Genomic DNA, 19,176 nt, shown 5'->3' with positions numbered 1-19,176 from the left:
ACCAACCACTCTTGGCAACTCAATACAGGGTAACTATAGGTCAGAACCGACTCAACAGCACTTATTAACAAACTTATAGACTCCTGGCATGGCGCTGTAGGATCAGCACTGGACTTCTAACTACAAGGAAGGTGGTTTAAACCCACCAGCTGCTCCTCAGAAGCCCTATACAGGATCTCTATGAGCTGGAACCGACTCAACAGGCCCCCTTATAAGACAGAGGAACATGTCCCAAGCCCCATAGGGTTTCTGAGGCTGTACATCTTTACAGAGGCAGACTGCCTGCGAGTGGCTGGTGACTTTAAACTGTCCAGCACTTAACCCACTGTACTATTAACAGGCAGAATACACACTCTGCAGTACACGAATGCTCTGTACACTATTCACAACAGCCTGAAGGGAAAACAGCCTGAAGGAAGGAACAGTCCATCAACAGAAGAATCCATACACAAAATGTGATCTCATCCACTCAATGGAGTACTACTCAGCCATACACACAAAAAAAAGGGGCTTGATTCACGTTACAACATAGGTGAACCCTGAAAATACCATGCAGAGTGAAATAAGTCAACCAGAAATGGACAAGTAGTGCATGATCCCAACTACATGAAATAAGCAAATACACAGAAAGTAAACATTATTAATAATTACAGGACACTGTGGGTTAACGTGCAAAGTCGGTTTGAACAGCAAGGTCGGAGGTTCAACCTCACCAGCTGCCTATACAGGGTCACGATGGGACAGAACTGACTCGATGGCACTTAACAACAACAAGGGGTGAGAGGGAGGGTGGAGCAATTAGCTGCAGGGAGAGGAGGGGAGAGGAGGTGGCATTGGGCTTCAGTTCATCTGAAAACATGTGGGAAAGGATGGTTGTAACAGTTGTAAAATATATTGAAGTTAAGACATCACTGAAGTGTACGTATCAAAGAGCTAATTGGGAAATGTTTTTTTTTTTTTTGTGTGTGTGTGTGTGTGTGTATATATATATATATGTTGTTGTTCTTGTCAGGTGCCATCGAGTCGGAACCGACTCATAACGACCCCATGCACAGCAGAAGGAAACAATGTCCAATCCTGGGCCAACCTCACTACCGCCGCCATACTTGATGCCATCAATGATGCCACCTGGCCGATCCATCTGGTTGGGGGGTCTTCCTCTTTTTCTCTGACCCTCCATCTTACCCAGCATGACATCCTTCTCCAGCGACTGTTCTCTCCGGACAATGTGTCCAAAGTATGAGAGACAAAGCCTAGCCATCCTGGCCTCCAAGGAGCACTCTGGCTGCACTTCTTCCAAAACAGATCTATTGGTTCTTTTGGCAGCCCATAGCACTTTTAGCATTCTCCTCCAACACCACAATTCAAAGGCATCAATTCTTCTATGATCTTCCTTATTCACCGTCCAGCTTTCGCATCCATATGAGGTTATTGAAAATACCATGGCTTGGGTCAGGCGCACCTTAGTCCTCAAGCTGACATCTCTGCTCTTCAACAAGTTTGCTCTTCAACTAAAAAGTTCCTGTGCAGCAGATTTGCCTAACACAATACGTCTCTGATCTCTTGACTGCTGCTTCCGCGAATGTTGATAGTTGATGAGAGAGAGAGAGCTCTAGTAGCATAGTTGGTTACAAGTTGGTCTATTAACCACAAGGTCAACAGTTCGACTCTACCAGCTACTCAGTGGGTAAAAGATGAAGGTGTCTGCTCCTGAAAAGATCTACAGCCTCAGAAACCCTATCCAGCGTTGCTATGAGTCTAAATCAACTCCAAACTCCAAGGCACATAGTGGTGTTATTGTTGTGAAGTGCCATCGAGATGGTCTGACTCATAGCGACCCTGTATAGAGTTTCTAAGGAGTGACTGGTGAGTTTAAACTGTTGACCTTGCAGTCCACTGCTTACCCTATAGAGTCCTGGTATGGTGCTGTAGGATAACGCACTGGAAGGCAAGGTCGGTGACTCAAACCCACCAGCTACTCCTCAGAAACCCTATACAGGCTTGCTATGAGTCATAAGTGACTTGACAGCACTTAACAACAAAACACACACACACACACACACACACACACACACACACGGCTTCCGAGGAGTGTCTGTTGAGTTTGAACAGCTGACCTAGCGGTTCACACCGAACTTGCCGTCCAATTCTTTTCCTACAGAGCCACATACATACACAAGGGGGGTTCACAAAGCTCACTGGAAAAATGAAATGAAGACCATGGAAAATTACCATGAACTTCCTGCAGCCCTCACATATATATACACCCTGTATGGTGCCGTGTTCATAAAGTTCAGAAACAAGCAAAAGGAATCCATAAGCTAAAATTAAGGAAAGTGGTTATCCCTGAAAGTCTGGGATAGTCTGGGATAATAGTGAAGTCTGGGAGGGACACGAGGGGGCTTCTTGGGGGCTGATCATGTTTCTGCATCTAGACGAGTTCCGAGGGGTTTGCTCACCTTGTGAAAAGGTAACTTGTGCTATCAAGATGTGTGTCCTGTTTCAGATACATATTCAGTTGGTTTTTTTAAAAAAGTAAACACACACTCATATTGCCAGCAGTTACCCTTTTGAAAAAAAAAAAAACAGAGCAGCCAGGTATATATACTTTCTTTGTGAGGGCAGAGAAAGGAGTTTTGTTTTTTCGGTTCCCCCCCTACACAAAGCAAGTGCCTGCCTCAGATTACACCACCTGTAACCCAGGGTGTGTTCCCTGTCCGAAGCTGTGTGCTCACCACAAAGCACCCTTTGTATGGCTCTGTTTTGTCAGTAGGGCAGGGCTAGGCTGAGATCAGGAACCCATTCAGAGCTGTCTCAGGAGAATGGGGAAATGAGACCCAGGACCTAGGGCTAGGGGCGCCCAGGGCTTGGCCAGGCCTGCAGCCTTGTCCCCATATTCCCTCTCCTTTTCGAGAACCTGAGGAAGCAGAAGCAGCTGTTAATCCTGTAGCACAATGGGGGGGGGAAGGGGTTGAGGCTACTGTGAGGAAGCCTTATCTTTAATGCAAGCCTGAAAGGAGAAGTTTCTTGAGAGAAAGGAAAAAAAAAAAAAAAAGGGCGTTTCAAAGTGGATTATCGAGGTATGAGAATGCAAACTCAAGACAAATTCAAGAAATAAAGGTTGCTGGGCCAGCTTTGAGAAACTTTGAAGCCCACTGGAGATGTCTGGACTTGATTCTAAATGTCTGTTGTGTCCAATGGACTTTATGTGGGGATGGGAATGTCTTATCGCTGTGTGGTCCAACATGGTGGTGGTGGTCACTGGCTCCTTGTGGTTACTTTGACTGAGGAACTGAACTTCAATTTTATGTAAGTTTAAGCAATAATCCTAAAGTAGAGACAGTCTAAATGTCCTTTCAGAGATGAATGAATAAACAAAATGAGGTCAATATTTATACAATGAAATATTATCAGCCAAAAGGAGACATCAAGTACTCATACATTCTATGACATAACTCATGCTGAGTGAAAGAAATCAGTTACAAAAGGACAAATAGTCTATGATCTCACTCATATGAAACATCTAGAATAGGCAAGTATAGAGATACTAGTGGTTGGTTATCCAGGGCAGGTGTGAGAAAGGGTAAAGGAAGCCACAAAGTTTGGGAGACAGTGAGCTGTGAAGGATCATGGGAAATTCTAGGAATGGTTAAGGGTGATAGTCGAGCAACAAAATTGTTGTTAGGTGTTGCTGAAGTAGTTCTGACTTACAGCAACCCTATGTACAACAATGAAACACAATCTGGCCCTTGTGTTTCAAGCCCTCCTCAAAACTGCTGCTACATTTGACCTGTTATTGTTGGCATTGTATCCATCCATCTTGTTGTGAGTCCTCCTCTTTCTCCACGACCTTCCACACTTGATGTCCATCTACAGCAACTCATGTCTCCTGACAACATGTCGGGAGAACGAGAGCCAAAGTCTGGTCATTGTAGTTTCCAAACAATCTGGCCCCACTTTCTTCAAGGTAGATTTGTTTATTCTGGCAGTTCATGGTACTTCCATTATTCTTCTCCAACATCGTAATTCAAATGCATCAGTCATTCCCTTAGTCACTGTCCAACGTTCACACGTATATGATTAAAATTACCATGGTTTGGGTCAGGTGCACCTTAGGCCTCCAAGTAGCACCTTTGCACTTCAACACTGTAAAGAGGGGTCTTGGACAACACAGTTGCCTAATGCAGTATGTTTTTTGATTTCTTGACTATTATTTCCTTGAGCATTGATCTACCTTGAGTAGATCCAAGTAAAACGAAGTTTTGGACAACTCAATCTATTCTCCAGTTATCATAATATTACATATTGGTTCATTTGTGGAGATTTGCATTTTCTTTACCGGGAGGTGTAGCACATACTGGAAGCTGCAGTCTTTGATCTTCATCAGTATTTTAAGTCCTCTTTGCTTCCAGCGATCAAGGTTGTATCATCTGCACATCGCAGGTTGTTAAGGAGTCTTCCTCCAATCCTGATGCCACATTTATCTTTATAGAACCCAGCTTCTCAGATTATTTGCTCAGCATGTTGTTGTTGTTAAATGCAGTAGGGTGGGTTCCAAATCACAGCACCCCTGTATAGGGTTTCTGAGGCTGTACATGTTGGCGGGAGCAGAAAGCTTCATCTATCTCCCATGGCTGGTGGATTTGAACTGCCAATCTTGAGGTTTTCAGTCTAATGCTTTTCCTCTAGAGCATACTGAGTAAGTATGATGAAAGGACAGAACCCCTGTACACAACTGTCCTCATTTTAAACCATTCAGTATCACTTCGGTTTGTTTTGTTTTTGAAGGAATGTCTCTTGGCCTACATACAGGTTCCACCTGAGTACATTTAAGTGTTCTGGAATTCCCATTCTTTGCAACGTTATCAATAATTTGTTGTGATTCACAAACTTGAATGCCTTTACATAGTCAGTAAAACACAAGTAAACATCTTTCTGGTATTCTCCGATTTCCAGTCAAGATTCATCCATCTGACATCAGCAATGACACCCCTCATTCCACATCCTCTTCTGAATCCGGCTTGAATTTCTGGCAGCTCCCTGCTGATGTACTGTTACATCAATTTTTGAATTGTCTTCAGCAAAATTTTACTTGCATGTGCTATTTATGATATTGTTAGATGGTTTCACCATTGGCTTTAGTGGTAGGTGTGCAAATGTGAATAATATTTGTATTAACTGGTCTTTTTCATAAACATGGATATTATCCTATCATAGACAGCATTGAACTGCAAGATAGAGCTTTTTTTTTTTTTTTCCCTTTCCTTTGTGTTTGGCCAATTTTTTAAATTAGTATTCTGTAGTTGTTTAACGCACTCTTAAATGGTTTAATAGGGGGAGGGGGGAGGAAGAAAGGCTCTTGCAGATCCCTAAGGAAATGTCAGAAAGGCAATATATGACCAGCATCCTTTTATTTTGGGTTCACTGGGTGAATTGCACATTCCCTATTTAAGCATCTGGTCTCAGGGCACACTGAGAATACTGAGATTTCAGTTTGAAGACACCCTGAAATCTTAAGAGTAGCAAACCCAACCACCCTTCTGATAGCTAGCTTGTTTACATAGACACACTGATGCATCTCTCCATTTTATATGTTTGTGGAAGGAGCTCTGGTAGCGTAGTGGTTACGAGTCAGTCTGCTAACCTCAAGGTCAGCAGTTCAAAACTACCAGTGGTTCTGCAGGAGAAAGATGAGGCTTTCTGCTCCCGTAAAGATTTATAGCCTCAGAAACCCTGTACAGGTTCACTACGAGTCAGAACCGACTCCATGGCACGTCACCACCACCACCACCAGATGTTTGTGGGAGTTCTTAGTATTGCTTGTCTCATTTACTGGAAAGAATCAAATAAGAAGTGACCTTCAGAGACATTTAAGAGAAACACAACACTAGTACACAAGTCAAGTTTTACACATTTAATGTTTTGCTTATTGAAAGAATGTCATAAAATCAAATAAAATTAAACAGATTTTACTTTTTTCCTCACAAGAACTTAGAAATTAAGAAGGAGTACTTAACAGGAAAGAATCCTGGTGTGACGTTAAAGGATAATGCACTGGACTGCAAGGTAAGTTTGAACCACAAGGTTGGCAGTTCGAACCCACCTGTTGCTCCTCGGGTGTCGCTATGAGTTGGAACTGACTTGCCAGCACTTAACAACAACAACCTAACAGAAAAAAAAATTTAAAGTAACACAATTTTCCCTTTAATAGTCCTTTGGTAGTTATGACAGAAGAGGTCCCACTTTTAGCTTCTTAGAACAGGGATTTGGGGCCCAAGTTTTCATTTTTGCTTCTGCCTACCCTTCTATCAGATCGGCTTCCTCCATGGTCACCACCTCTTTTTGGTGCTCCGTGGTTTGAACTGCTTGCTGTAGGAACCCCCTGGAGGGGGATATCCCCTTGCCATAGAAGGGGGAAGCCCTCTTTCTTATCTGCCAGTCTGATCACAGCCCCTTGAGCAGAGATCACTTCGGCTGCAGAGTAACGGTCTCAACTGCCACCATATCTGTCACGTGACCTGCTGTAATCATTATAGTAACTGCTTCCACCAGAAGATGGCGGGCCCCTCATGTAGGTGGATGGAGCAATACGTGAGTTTCCATCACTCCCATAGGAAACTATGCAGGAGCCTGCACTTGGATGGTCTACACAGTTGTGATCATGACCCTCACGATCTCCACCAGCACAGCCTCTGGATGGATAGTCATCATGTGAACTGGAATGAACACAGTCAAGAAACATACAATCTCTTGACTCTTGCTGTTGTTGTTAAGTACCATCAAGTCGGTTCCAGCTCATAGCAACCCTGTATACGGTTTCTGAGGGGTAGCTGGTGGGTTTGAACTATGGACCTTGTTGCTAGCAGTCCAGTGCTTATCCAACAGTTCTATACCAGGACTCCACAATCTCTTGGTGGTGGTGTCATGAGAACTTGGGTAACCTCTGCTTGAATAGGTGTCTTTAGTAGAATATCCATCATCCCTTGGTGACAGATACATATCTCTGCAAGAGGGCAGGGGCTCCCCCCTCGTGGTGAGCCTCCAACTCTTGTGATACAGGGGTTCTACCTCCCATACCACTGCTACATGGTGGTGGTGGTCCTCTTTTTACTTGAAGTGGTCCCCTGGAAGAACTCATGTTAAAGTTCATGGAATAGGCACCATCATCCATCCTTCATGTGGGGGGAAGGGAGTCCCCTGGTTCCTCCACTGCCTCCTCTTCCACCTCTAAGACCTCTGGTGGGCCTCTGCTTCTTGGAAGTGGAGGGGGCCCCTGTCTGCCACTTTCAAATGTTGATTAAGTGGCTTGTTCCATCTTGATAGCTTTCCCATCCAAAGACTTCCCATTCATATCTCTGGCTGCATCTTTCACATCTACTGAGCTTTCAAAGGAGACAAAAGCAAATCCTCTGGATTTGTCAGTTTCATAGTATTTTCATCAAGAGCACTTTGACAATTCATTCATATTTGCTAAACACTGCTTCCAGGGTTTTCTTGTTTGTCTCTGTGTTGAGTCCTCCAATGAAGAGCTTCCTAGGACAATCGGATTCAACCATTATTCCCCAGTGATGAACGTTCTCAAAATGATGACCATTTCCAACACCTTCTTGGCTCTTTCACTATGACTCAGCACAAGGGCTGACTGCTCGGGCCGAGAAAGGAAGGAGGAAGCCACAAGACACTTCTCTCTGTGCAGCGAGCTCAAGACAGATCTTCAAATGCTCCTTTTGATGATGACTGCTCTGCCATTCCTTCCTAATTTGTCATGCTTGTCATAGTAAACCATGGTGTGGTAGTGGTTATGTGCTGTGGACTCGATTCCGACTCATAGCGACCCTGTACGGGGTTTCCGAGGCTGTAAATCTTTACGGGAGCAGAAAACCTCATCTTTCTCCTATGGAACAGCTGGTAGTTTCAAACTGCTGACTGTGAGATTAGCAGCCCAATTCGTAACCACTATGCTACCAGAGCTCCTTATAGTAAACCACATGATTGTTTAATTCAAAATGGCCAATTCCAGTCCATTTCAGCTCATTAATACCTACACTATGATTCTTATACATTTCATTTTGTTTTTGAGACTTCTCTTCCTAGACTCCTCCTTCATACATTCCATATTCCAACTGTGAATGTATGTTTACAGCAGTTTTCTCTCATCTGAGTTGTGCCCACAGTAAATGAAGGTCCTAAATGCTTTACAGCAGCTCCATCATTAAGGTCAACTCGACTTTAAGGAGGCAGCTCCTCCCTAGTCATATTTCAAGTGTCTTCTAATCGGATGGGCTCATCTTCGGGCATTTTATAAGAAAATGTTCCACTGCTGTTTCTAAGATTTTCAGTGGTTAACTTTTCAAAAGTGGCCTGCCTCTTTCTTCCTACTCTGTCTTAGTCTGAAAGCGCCACTGAAACTTGTCCACCATGAATGATCCTATTAGTATTTAAAATTCTATCATAGTTTCCAGCATCACAGCAACACACTAACCACCACAGTACAAAAAATACCAGACAATTGGTGTAACCAAAATGTCACTGAACCGTGTATGTTAAAATGGCAAATGTCTTGTTATCTATTAATAAACACACCAAATCCACTGCCACTGGGTCAATTCTGACTCATCCGGATTCTACAAGAAGAACAGAGCCGCCCCTTTGTTTACTGAGATTAAATGGGAGGAGACAGCCTCTTCTTTCCTCCACTTAACAGCTGCTGGGTTCAAACTGCTGACCTTCCAGCTAGCAGTCCAACATGTAACCCACTATATGCCACCAGGGTTCCTCTTCTTGTCCGTATTTACCACAATAGAAAATAAAATATAAATTTCCAAACTGATATTCAATCACTGGAAAACTTTTATGTCAGTCTGGAGCAACTTTAATGTGAACCTACTCTTGCAACAGTAAATTTAATGAAATCTAAACATAAAGCTCTGGTTGCGTAGTGGTTACAAATCGGGCTGCTAACCACAAGGTCAGCAGTTCAAAACTACCAGCTGTTCTGCAGGAGCAAGATGAAGCTTTCTGTTCCCGTAAAGATTTATAGCCTCGGAAACCCTGTGCAGGGTTGCTATGAGCTGGAACCGACTCCATGGTACTTAACAACAACAACAACAATTGTAAAAAAAATTTTCTGATAAAAATTTAGCATCCAATTTGGGATATGAAGTCAATGTAAAATACACAACAGATTTCAAAGCCTTTGTAAGAAAAATTAACATATGACATCTCAATAATAATTTTTATACTGATTACACATTGAAATGATGGTATTTGATATATATTAAGTAAACAGCCTGGGTAGCGTAGTGGATGACGAGCTGGGCTGCTAACAGAAAGGTCAGCAGTTTGAATATACCAGTCACTCCACAGGAGAAAGATGAGGCTTTCTGTTCCCATAAAGATTTACAAACTAGGAAATCCTACACAGGGTTGCTATATGTCGGAACTGACTCAACAGCATTCAACCACCACCAAGTAAACAATATGCTATTAAAAGTTACCTTTTTTTTTTTTTTTAATGTGGTCAACAACAAATTTTAAACCACATATGTAACGAGTTATGTTTCCACTGGCTATGAGCAAAGGGGAGCAACTGAAGGTTATAGAGGAAGGGCAGATAAAAGATGAGGTTTGCAAGAGAAGTAAGGATCACTCAGGGCCCCTGCATGAAACTGGAGGAAGTCAAGGCTACAGAGAAAAATCTAAGCAAAAAGGAAGGGAAGAAATTCTAAAAAGATCACAGAAGACCTTTGTCAACCAGGGTTTAATCATGAGACAGGCTGTGGAAAGTGGTTTCTTTTAAGGCCCATGGTAAGTTTCGGTTAATACTCAGGAACATAAATGCACACAAAAACCATCACCAGTAGTCCCAGGCTAACCCTCGCCACCTGCATCAGTTGATGTTCCCTCCGAGAGGTCCTAGTCACCCCAGACCTCTGCCTTGGGTTTGTAGGGAGACGGAGCAAGGAGACCACACCGGCGCCCCCACTACCTTGTAGTAATTTATGTTTATGCCCAATCAAAAGAACTCGATGTCCCTTCCTGTTTCAGCAAGAGAACGAAAGCAAAGCCAGAGAAGACTTACTTTGAAAACTGAGTCATATGAAAAAAATTACAAGACCAGGACATGCCATACACACTACACAAACCCCAAAATAGTCCTGGACTGGCGCAGCTGCAAAGATGATGCTTTGTAGGAGAAGGTCTCAGGGTGCCCAGAGTTGTGTGAACAGTTGCGGACACACTGCTAAGACTCACTGACTCCATGAAGTAATGGAGTTCTTCCATATCCTCTAGAGTCCTTGTGTGGCGCTGTGGGTTAGTGCCTTGGACTGCAAAGTCAGTTTGAACCATGAGGTTGGTGGTTCAAGCTCAACAGTCTCTCCTCAGAAACCCTGTACAGAGTCGTTCCGAGTTGGAACTGACTTGACAGTCACTTAACAACAACAATATCCTTTTAATCCCTTGGTCACATGACCATCTAGTGGAGAAAGGGTCTTTCTCATTCAAAATTAAAGCAAGATGCCCCCAGGCTAATGAGCGGGAATCCTTTGTTATATAGTCACAGCTATTTTCTGGAATACTGCCTTCCACAAGCACTGCTTTGGGATCAAACCCACTTAAAATTCTGAAAAGAAAAAAAGAAATAGGCTGTACTAGTAAAAACCCCACAATCAGCTGGTTTACCCAATTGTCTAAATAAATTCCACAGCCATCCTTCCCTGGGGCCCCTTCAGCAAATGCCACCTCAGTCAGTCCCATTTCTTTTGAGTTTGCTGTTCCCTAGGGGCAGGGGCCCACCTGTCCACCCTCCTGCTCAACTTTCCTCCATTCTCCACCTTCCTCTGATGTGAGACTCCCTAAAACCAGCCATTAGTAAAACCTCTCCCTAATATGCAAATAGACTGAATGACTGGAAGTTCAAGGTACCTCAGAAGACAGGGCTGGCAAACTGCTTCTGAAAATCTACCACTGAAAATGCTATGGAACACAGTTCTACCCTGACACACAACTCATCAAGAGTTGCTGTCTACTGGATCACAAACAGAGGTGTGGTAGGTACACGCACGCATGCACCACCACCCCCACCCCCACTTTATAGTTGGCTAAAAAGAGCACCCAAGATCATCCTAAATCGCCCAAGATCAGGACACCTGGTGCTGAGGTGCTTGCACCATCAGATCTAATTAATATTTAACTTTTTTGCCAGAACAAACTGGACCCAGTACGAAAGCATTTCTGATACAACAGAAGGCAAGGCTACAGTTTTGGTACATACAAGTGTAGCCTTAGGGGAGCCCTTTGGCGGCTGGGAAGTTGGGGCCATTAGGAGGTCTCTGCAGCGTCTGGGTTGCCATAGTTACAAGTTTTGTGGAGAGAAATAAAAGAATCAATAAGATATCCTCCTTCCCCAGCCGTATGACTTTGTCTTTAGGTCCCTAAGAGAGGCCTTCGGATGCCCGTTTAAAAGTAGGTACTCTTAGACGATATACGGTAGAATGAATGTAAAACTAATGTTCTCCCATGTAAACTGTCACATAATTCACAATAAATCATTTAAGGAAAAAAAAAAAAAAAAAAAGTAGGTACTCTTTACCCCTCAAGACAAAGAAAAAGCTACAAGTTGGAATGCTTTTGCATTCTCAGGATGATTCTTTTATTAGCCATTTCCGACTCCAGAGAGAAATTCCAAATACATGTTTTAAACACAGAAAACATGGCCAGGTTCAGCTGAGGGGTGGAAGGCCTGTCCAGTTGCAAAAGATCGCACACTGGCCTGAAGGCTCTGCTGTCACCATCTTGAATTCTTACTATTTCTTTTAACCAGGGGCCTATATTTCTTGTTACATTAGGTCTCAAAAGTGTCGTTGCCACAGTGTGAATGCTGGTTGTGGAGAGCTGCCATCAAGCCAACTCCAACTCATGCAGCCTACTACACAACAGAACCTGGGTACTATGATCGCTGGGCGGTTCCAGTTCACTGATGTTGTTGTTGTTAGGTGCTGCCATCAAGTTGGTACGGATCCATAGCGACCTTATGTACAGCGGAACGAAACACTGCCCAATCCTGGGCCAACCTCACTACTGCTGCCACGCTTGAGTCCATCAATGCCCCCACCTGGCCAATCCATCTCGTTGGGGGTCTTCCTCTTTTCCTCTGACCCTCTACCTTACCAAACATGATATCCTTCTCCAAGACTGGTCCCTCCTGACAATATGTCTAAATTTGTTGTTGTTAAGCGCCGTTGAGTTGATTCCAACCCATAGCGACCCTGTACAGGATTTCCAAGGCTGTAAATCTTTACGGGAGCAGAAAGCCTCATCTTTCTCCCACAGAACACCTGGTAGTTTCAAACCACTGACCTTGCCCGATTCGTAACCTGTACGCTACCAGAGCTCCTTAGTATGAGAGACAAACTTTGGCCATCTTGGCCTCTAAGGAGCATTCTGGCTACACTTCTTCCAACATGGATCTATTGGTTCTTTTGGCAGCCCATGACACTTTCAACATTCTCCTCCAACACCATAACTCAAAGGCATCAATTCTTCGCCAGTCTTCCTTATTCACTGTCCAGCTTTCACTGTCACGGTATATTTTGAGTACCTTTCAACCTAACGGGGCATCTGCCAGCACTACCTCAGGCAATTTTATGGTGCTATCCTGGAGGTTTCCACCGGCTAATTTTGTAAAGCACATAGCCAGACCCTTCTTCTTAGTCCGACTTAGTCTTCATCTGGAAGTTCTGCTAAAACCCATCCACCATGAGTGATTCTGCTGGTATATGCAATACTGGTGGTATAGCTTCCAGCATCACAACGACATGCAAGTGACCACAGGACGATACTACTGACAGGCAGGTGAGTAGCCAATTACAGAAAAGGGAGATGTATTTTTGACAAAAGAAGGTACTTCAACCAGGCATTAACCCCTGACAGTTCCCGCTTGCACCTTCTAAATATGTCATTTGAAATGTCCGGGTATCTTCTAGCTAAAGATTTCTCTCATACCAAGTTTCAACAGTTCAACTCCGTAAACACGAATCTCTGAAACGAGAGGCAGGGGGTATATGATATTTATCCCTGGACCTCCCCAGGAGTGTGTCATTGAACCCCAGTGGAAAATGACAGCTCAACCTTTTTTCCCATTATCCTCCCCCTTCAAGGAGAAAAATTCAATTATATTTAAATGTAACTAATAAATTAAAATATAATTAAATTTCTTGCTAACAAGAAAAATTATATGTGAAAAACTAAGATTTTCTTGGGTTGAGCTTCAAAGAGCCACAGAAATCAGAACCAGGTTCCGTCGAGTTGTCAGCGGGACCATGTATGTTGGAATAGGACTGTGCTCCATGGGATTTTCAATGGATGCTTTTTTTACTTCACATAAATTGTCAGGGTTTTCTTCCAAGGAGCCTCTGGGTGGAGGCTAGTACTCCAACCTTTCAGTTAGCTATCAAGCGCCAAATGATAGAATCCCTCAGCCACATGTTTGCCGCGCTTTCGCTCTCCCTCCCAGAACCTCTCATCCAACCTACCGGAACTTCCTCTCTCCCTACCGGCACGTCATCCCTAGTCAACCTATCACCTACCTCCACTAATCTCAACCCCGCCCTCCTCTTCGACCAGTATAAAAGTCCTTCCCTCAGCACTACCTCGCTCTCTTTCCTTCGGACCTCCAATAAAGACTTACACGTGGGTGTTTGTGTTCCGGCGCCGAAACCCAGGAAGGACTTTGCCAGGACCCGCCAGGATCCCCAGCTCTCAGATCCGCTTCCTGGCTGTCCCTCCTGAACCTGCCGACGAAACACCCACCCAGGGGCCTTCATCCACTGCTGTTGCTGACTTTTACAGCCACATACCCATCCACAATCTCAGGATGAGTATTTGGGTAAGCCTCCCTCTCTCGGGTCCTCTGCGCTGTCAAGTCTAAATCCTAACGTTAGGCCAGATGGACTCTTCTCAGCCCGTGGCCCAGGATTGCTGCTCTGGGGAATGCCCCGTTAGCTCAATTCCTCTCTCTTCTCTCAGGGGTCTGGCAAAAGAGACGATGACGCTCCTCTCTTTGCCTTTCTGCTCGGAGGCTTCCTGATCCTCACCTTAACTCTCCCGCAGCAATTATAATGGGAACCTCACCGTCTAAACCTCCTCACTCCACACCCTTAGGCTGCCTCCTGCGCAACCTTAAGGCACTAGGTCTACAACCTGAAATCAAGCCTCGATGCTTACTCTTTTTTTGTAATCAAGAGTGGCCTCAATACGAACTTGATAATGGTTCCAAATGGCCGGAGAGTGGCACCTTCAATTTCAACATCCTTCATGACCTTCATAACTTCTGTCAGCGCACCGGCAAATGGCCTGAGGTCCCCTACGAACAGGCTTTCTTTTCTCTCTGTTCTCATCTTTCTCTATATATGACTTGCGCCCCTTCTCGAATCTTGCTAGGCCAAGAGAAACCACTCCCCACCTAAGACACAAGCTTGCTTCCTGATGCTTCCTCTTTTGACCCATCAGACCATGCCCATCCCCCATTTGCACCCCTTCCCATACAACACTTCCTCTTTCTCCACCCTGCCCACCTCCTCTAACTGCTTTCCTTTTCCCCATGGCTCTGTTCCACCACCATCTGGCGGTCGAGCCTCACCTACACGGCTGAACTCTCCCGCTCTACCACATACTTGGTCCTGAGACCACTCTCATCGGTCCCAATATCCACCACTGCCTGCACCCCTAATGCCATTACGTGAGGTAGCTGGGGCAGAGGGCATTATCCGTGTCCATGTTCCCTTTTCCCTACCTGACCTCTCGCAAATTGAAAAGAGGCTAGGAAATTTCTCCTCCAATCCAGACACCTATATCAAAGAATTCAAATTCGTCACTCAATCCTATGATCTCACCTGGCATGAGCTTTATGTCACTCTCATTTCCACACTTTCTCCTGATGAAAGGGAAAGGGTCTGGACGGCAGCTCAGGCTTTTGCTGATGAGGTGCATGCTACGAGCAACATAAAAAGGAAACTAAAAAAATTTGAGGAGGGTCCCCAGGCAAATCAACGGGACCTCTTAAATGCAGCCTTCAAGGTCTATAATGGTAGAGAAGAACAGAAAAAACAGGATAAGGCCCAAAGAGACAAGGCGAAATACCTGTTACTGGCCAATGCTCTACAGGGTTCCACACCAACAAAAGGATATAACAGAATACCCTCTGGGGCACTGCCCAGACCCTGCTTCAAGTGTAAGCAAGAGGGTCATTGGGCAAAATACTGCCCCCCCCCCAAAAAAATATATATACTGCCCCAACCCTCATCCTCCTCATGGCCCATGCCCTGCCTGCAAAAAGAAGGGACATTGGAAGGTTGATTGCCCCTTTCTCCAGAGAAGGACAGGATTAATAGCCCCCACAGTCCCACCAAGCAAAGGAGTTTGCTCCACCAGAGCTTCTAGGACTGGCCACAGAGGATTGAAGGTGTCCGGAACTGCCAGCCACCCCACCCCCGGAAATAACTCACAGCGAACCCAGGGTAACGGTCCATGTTTCAGGTGAGCCAGTCTCTTTTCTTTTACACACCTGGGCCACTTACTCAGCTCTACCAGAATACTCAGGGCGGACACACCCTACCCCTACATTAATAGTTGGGGTTGATGGAGTCCCTACTCGGCCTGTCATCACAGAACTTCGTGACAACTCATTCACACACACCTTTCTAGTTCCATCCAAGTGCCCTACACCTATCCTAGGACGAGACATTCTAGCCAAGTTCAATGTCGCCCTCATATTATATATACCCTATTGAAACTGCCACGTCTACCTTACCGGCTAGCTTGTTCTTGCTGTATGCTGCACCAGATTCCTCTCCTTCAACTCCCTCAGAGGAAAACCTCCCGCTGCCACCTAACCTAGTCAATCTTCAAGTCAGGGATGTACAGCAACCTTCTACTGTTGCCCACCACTCCCCTATACAAATCTCCCTAAAAGATCCCTCTACCTTTCCCAATATTCCCCAATACCCAATAATTCTAAAACACCAATGGGGTCTCAAGCCAGTCATTCAAACCCTCCTAAAAAAGGGCCTTCTGCGCTCAACTCACTCCCCATACAATACACCTATTCTCCCAGTCATCAAGCCCAATGGGAGTTATCGTCTAGTCCAAGACCTATGCGCTATCAATGCAGCTGTATTCCCCACACACCCCATCGTCCCTAACCCATACACCCTCCTCTCCTGTATCCCTGCTAAGACATCCCATTTTACGGTCACTGATCTTAAAGATGTGTTTTTTACCATTCTTTTACTCCCCTCCTCCCAAAACCTCTTTGCCTTTACGTGGACTGACCCTGATACCCACCATTCTCAACATATATGTGGACAGTGCTCCCTCAAGAATTCTGTGACAGCCCCCACTTCTTTGGCCAAGCACTGGCAAAAGAACTCTCTCTCTAACCGCAATCTCTCACCCAATACCCTTCTTCAATATGTGGATGACCCACTTCTAAGTATTCCTTCACTTCAGGACTCACAAAACACACTATCTCTCTCTTTAACTTTCTTGCTGCCCGAGGATACCGAGTCTCTCCCCAAAAGATACAGCTCTCTCTAACTTCTGTAGTCTATCTGGGTGTATCTTACCTCCCCTCACAAGTGTGAAATCACTCTCAAAAGGAAACATTTAATAGCGGACTTGCCTATCCCTACCTCCAAAACGGAAATCTTGTCCTTTCTAGGGCTAGCAGGCTACCTACGACTATGGATTCCCAATTTTAGTCTCTTAGCTAAGCCATTCTATGAGGCAACTAAAGGAAATCCTTCAGAGCCCCTAGACCCATCCTGTCCCATTCATAAGGCTTTTAAATCCCTTTAATCAGCCCTCTCTTTCCTCCTATATGTAACTGAGAGACAGGGAATTGCCATGGGAGTCTTGGGGCAGATGGTTGTTGTTGTTTTTAAGTGCCGTCGAGTCGGTTCTGGGGCAGATGAAGGGACCTATTTACTCTCCAGTTGCCTGTCTCTCCAAACAGACGGACTCCACTGTCAGGGGATGGCCATCATGTCTGCGAGCTCTGGCAGCGGCGGCACTCTTGGCCCAAGAAAGTACCAAACTCACTTTTGGTAAACCCACCACTTTTAGGTCTCCACACCACCTCCAACATCTACTCACCCACAAAGCAGTCTCAAACCTCTCCCCCTCGCGCCTTCAATTATTCTGTATGACTTTCATTGAAAATCCCAACTTTAAATTAGACTCTTGCCCCCCTCTCAACCCTGCCTCCCTCCTCCCTATAACCATGAGGGCACTCTCTCACTCACGTACAGAAGCTCTAGATCATCTCCTTCCTCCTCTACCCCACATCTCCTCCACCCCACTGCCCCACCTGGATCATACAGGGTTCATCGATGGCAGTTCCATCACCTCACCTACAGGCCAATGCCAGGCCGGCTATGCCACTGTATCCTCAGATAAGGTAATTGAAGCCATGTGTCTTCCCTTTAACACAACCTCCCAAAAGGCGGAACTCATTGCCCTCACTCGAGCATTCACCCTAGCAGCCTCCAGAACTGCTAATATATACATGGACTCCAAATATGCCTTTCACATTTTACACTCACAAGAAAGAGGATTCATGTCCACAAAAGGCTCCCCTATAAACAATGGTCCCCTAATTTTACAACTACTTCAAGCAGCAAAACTCCCAACACAAGCAGGAGTCATACACTGTAGGAGTCATCAATCCACCAATGAACCCATCTCACAGGGAAACAACAAGGCCGACCGCGAAGCAAAACGAACAGCCATGCTCCCACCTCCATCCACATAAACACTTGCTGTTTCCCCTGTAACACCCCTCTATAACCTCCTTGAAACACAAGAATGGCTTAAACAGGGAGCCACACTCTGTGGGGACTGGCTTCTTCTCAAGGGACTATATATTCTTCCCAGGTCACAGACCACACACATCCTCATGGATATACACAATACCCTTCACATAGGGCATAAACCCCTACTCCACCTCCTACAACCCATATTTTACTGTCCCCAAATGTCCTCACTACTCCAACAAATAACTCAAGCATGCCCCACTTGCTGAGTTACATCCCCACAGGGAGCACTGCACCCCAAATCATTTCCCACCCACCAGGCCCGTGGCTGTCTACCAGGAGAAAACTGGCAAATTGACTTCACACACATGCCCCCTCACAATAAACAGAAGTACCTTCTCACCATGGTAGATTCCTTCTCAGGATGGATCGAGGCCTTTCCTACCACCTCGGAGGGTGCCGCAACAGTCACACATGTTCTGTTAACTGAAATTATTCCGTGCTTCGGCCTCCCACACTCTATACAATCAGACAATGGTTCTGCCTTCATCTTCCGTATCACCCAACTCACTGCCAAAGTCCTCAACATTACCTGGCAACTCCACATCCCATATAGACTTCAATCATCTGGCAAGGTGGAAAGGGCAAATGGCCTTATAAAAACACAATTAACCAAGCTTTCATTAGAGTTACACATGTCATGGACAGAATTACTTCCCATAGCACTAGCAAGACGAAGGGCAGCCCCCCAAGAACCCACCTTTTAAAGCCATTTGAACTAATGTATGGAAGACCATTTCTCCTGGGAAATCTCCTAACCACCTCACCCCCACTTTCTGACTATATCCCAAACCTATGTATGGTCCGTCATTTGTTGTGAACCCACGCAGACCAATTTTTACCCAAACCCCACCCAACAGAACAACAACACTTCCGCGTCCAACCTGGCGACCAGGTGTACCTGAAAACCCTCAACCCAAGCCCTCTGCAACCAAAATGGGAAGGACCTCTTGAGGTCCTGGCAGAGCTTCCTGGTACCATAGGTCACGCATAAAACTGACACACACAGCTTCAGCCACTCCCAAATCTGATGTTAACCCAGGCGTACCCTGCTATACTTCCTCTTTCGCAGGACCGACCAAACTCAAACTCATGAACATCCCAAAGGAATAAATGAATGACTCCTGCCTACTCAACCGATTTTCCTGCTTCCTCGACCAGGTGGGCCAGGATCTCCAGTGGTTGTTTCCAAAGGCTAATGCTCCTGACACTATTCTACTCTGGATCAAAGACCTTGTTCTCCAGGGTACACCTCTCTCACTTCTCACCAGACGAAAGCTTTCTGCTGACAAGTCTTTCTCCT

At 45.2% G+C, this 19,176-nt stretch overlaps 1 pseudogene; it reads right to left on the bottom strand.

Moving 5' to 3' along the window:
* Positions 1–6,645: 6,645 nt before the first annotated feature.
* Positions 6,646–7,556, bottom strand: LOC102824745 (annotated as a pseudogene).
* Positions 7,557–19,176: the final 11,620 nt, after the last annotated feature.

This window comes from Chrysochloris asiatica, unplaced genomic scaffold, assembly GCF_000296735.1.
Source record: "Chrysochloris asiatica unplaced genomic scaffold, ChrAsi1.0 scaffold00102, whole genome shotgun sequence".
Lineage (NCBI taxonomy): Eukaryota > Metazoa > Chordata > Mammalia > Afrosoricida > Chrysochloridae > Chrysochloris > Chrysochloris asiatica.
This window is presented reverse-complemented; position numbering and strand designations above follow the sequence as displayed.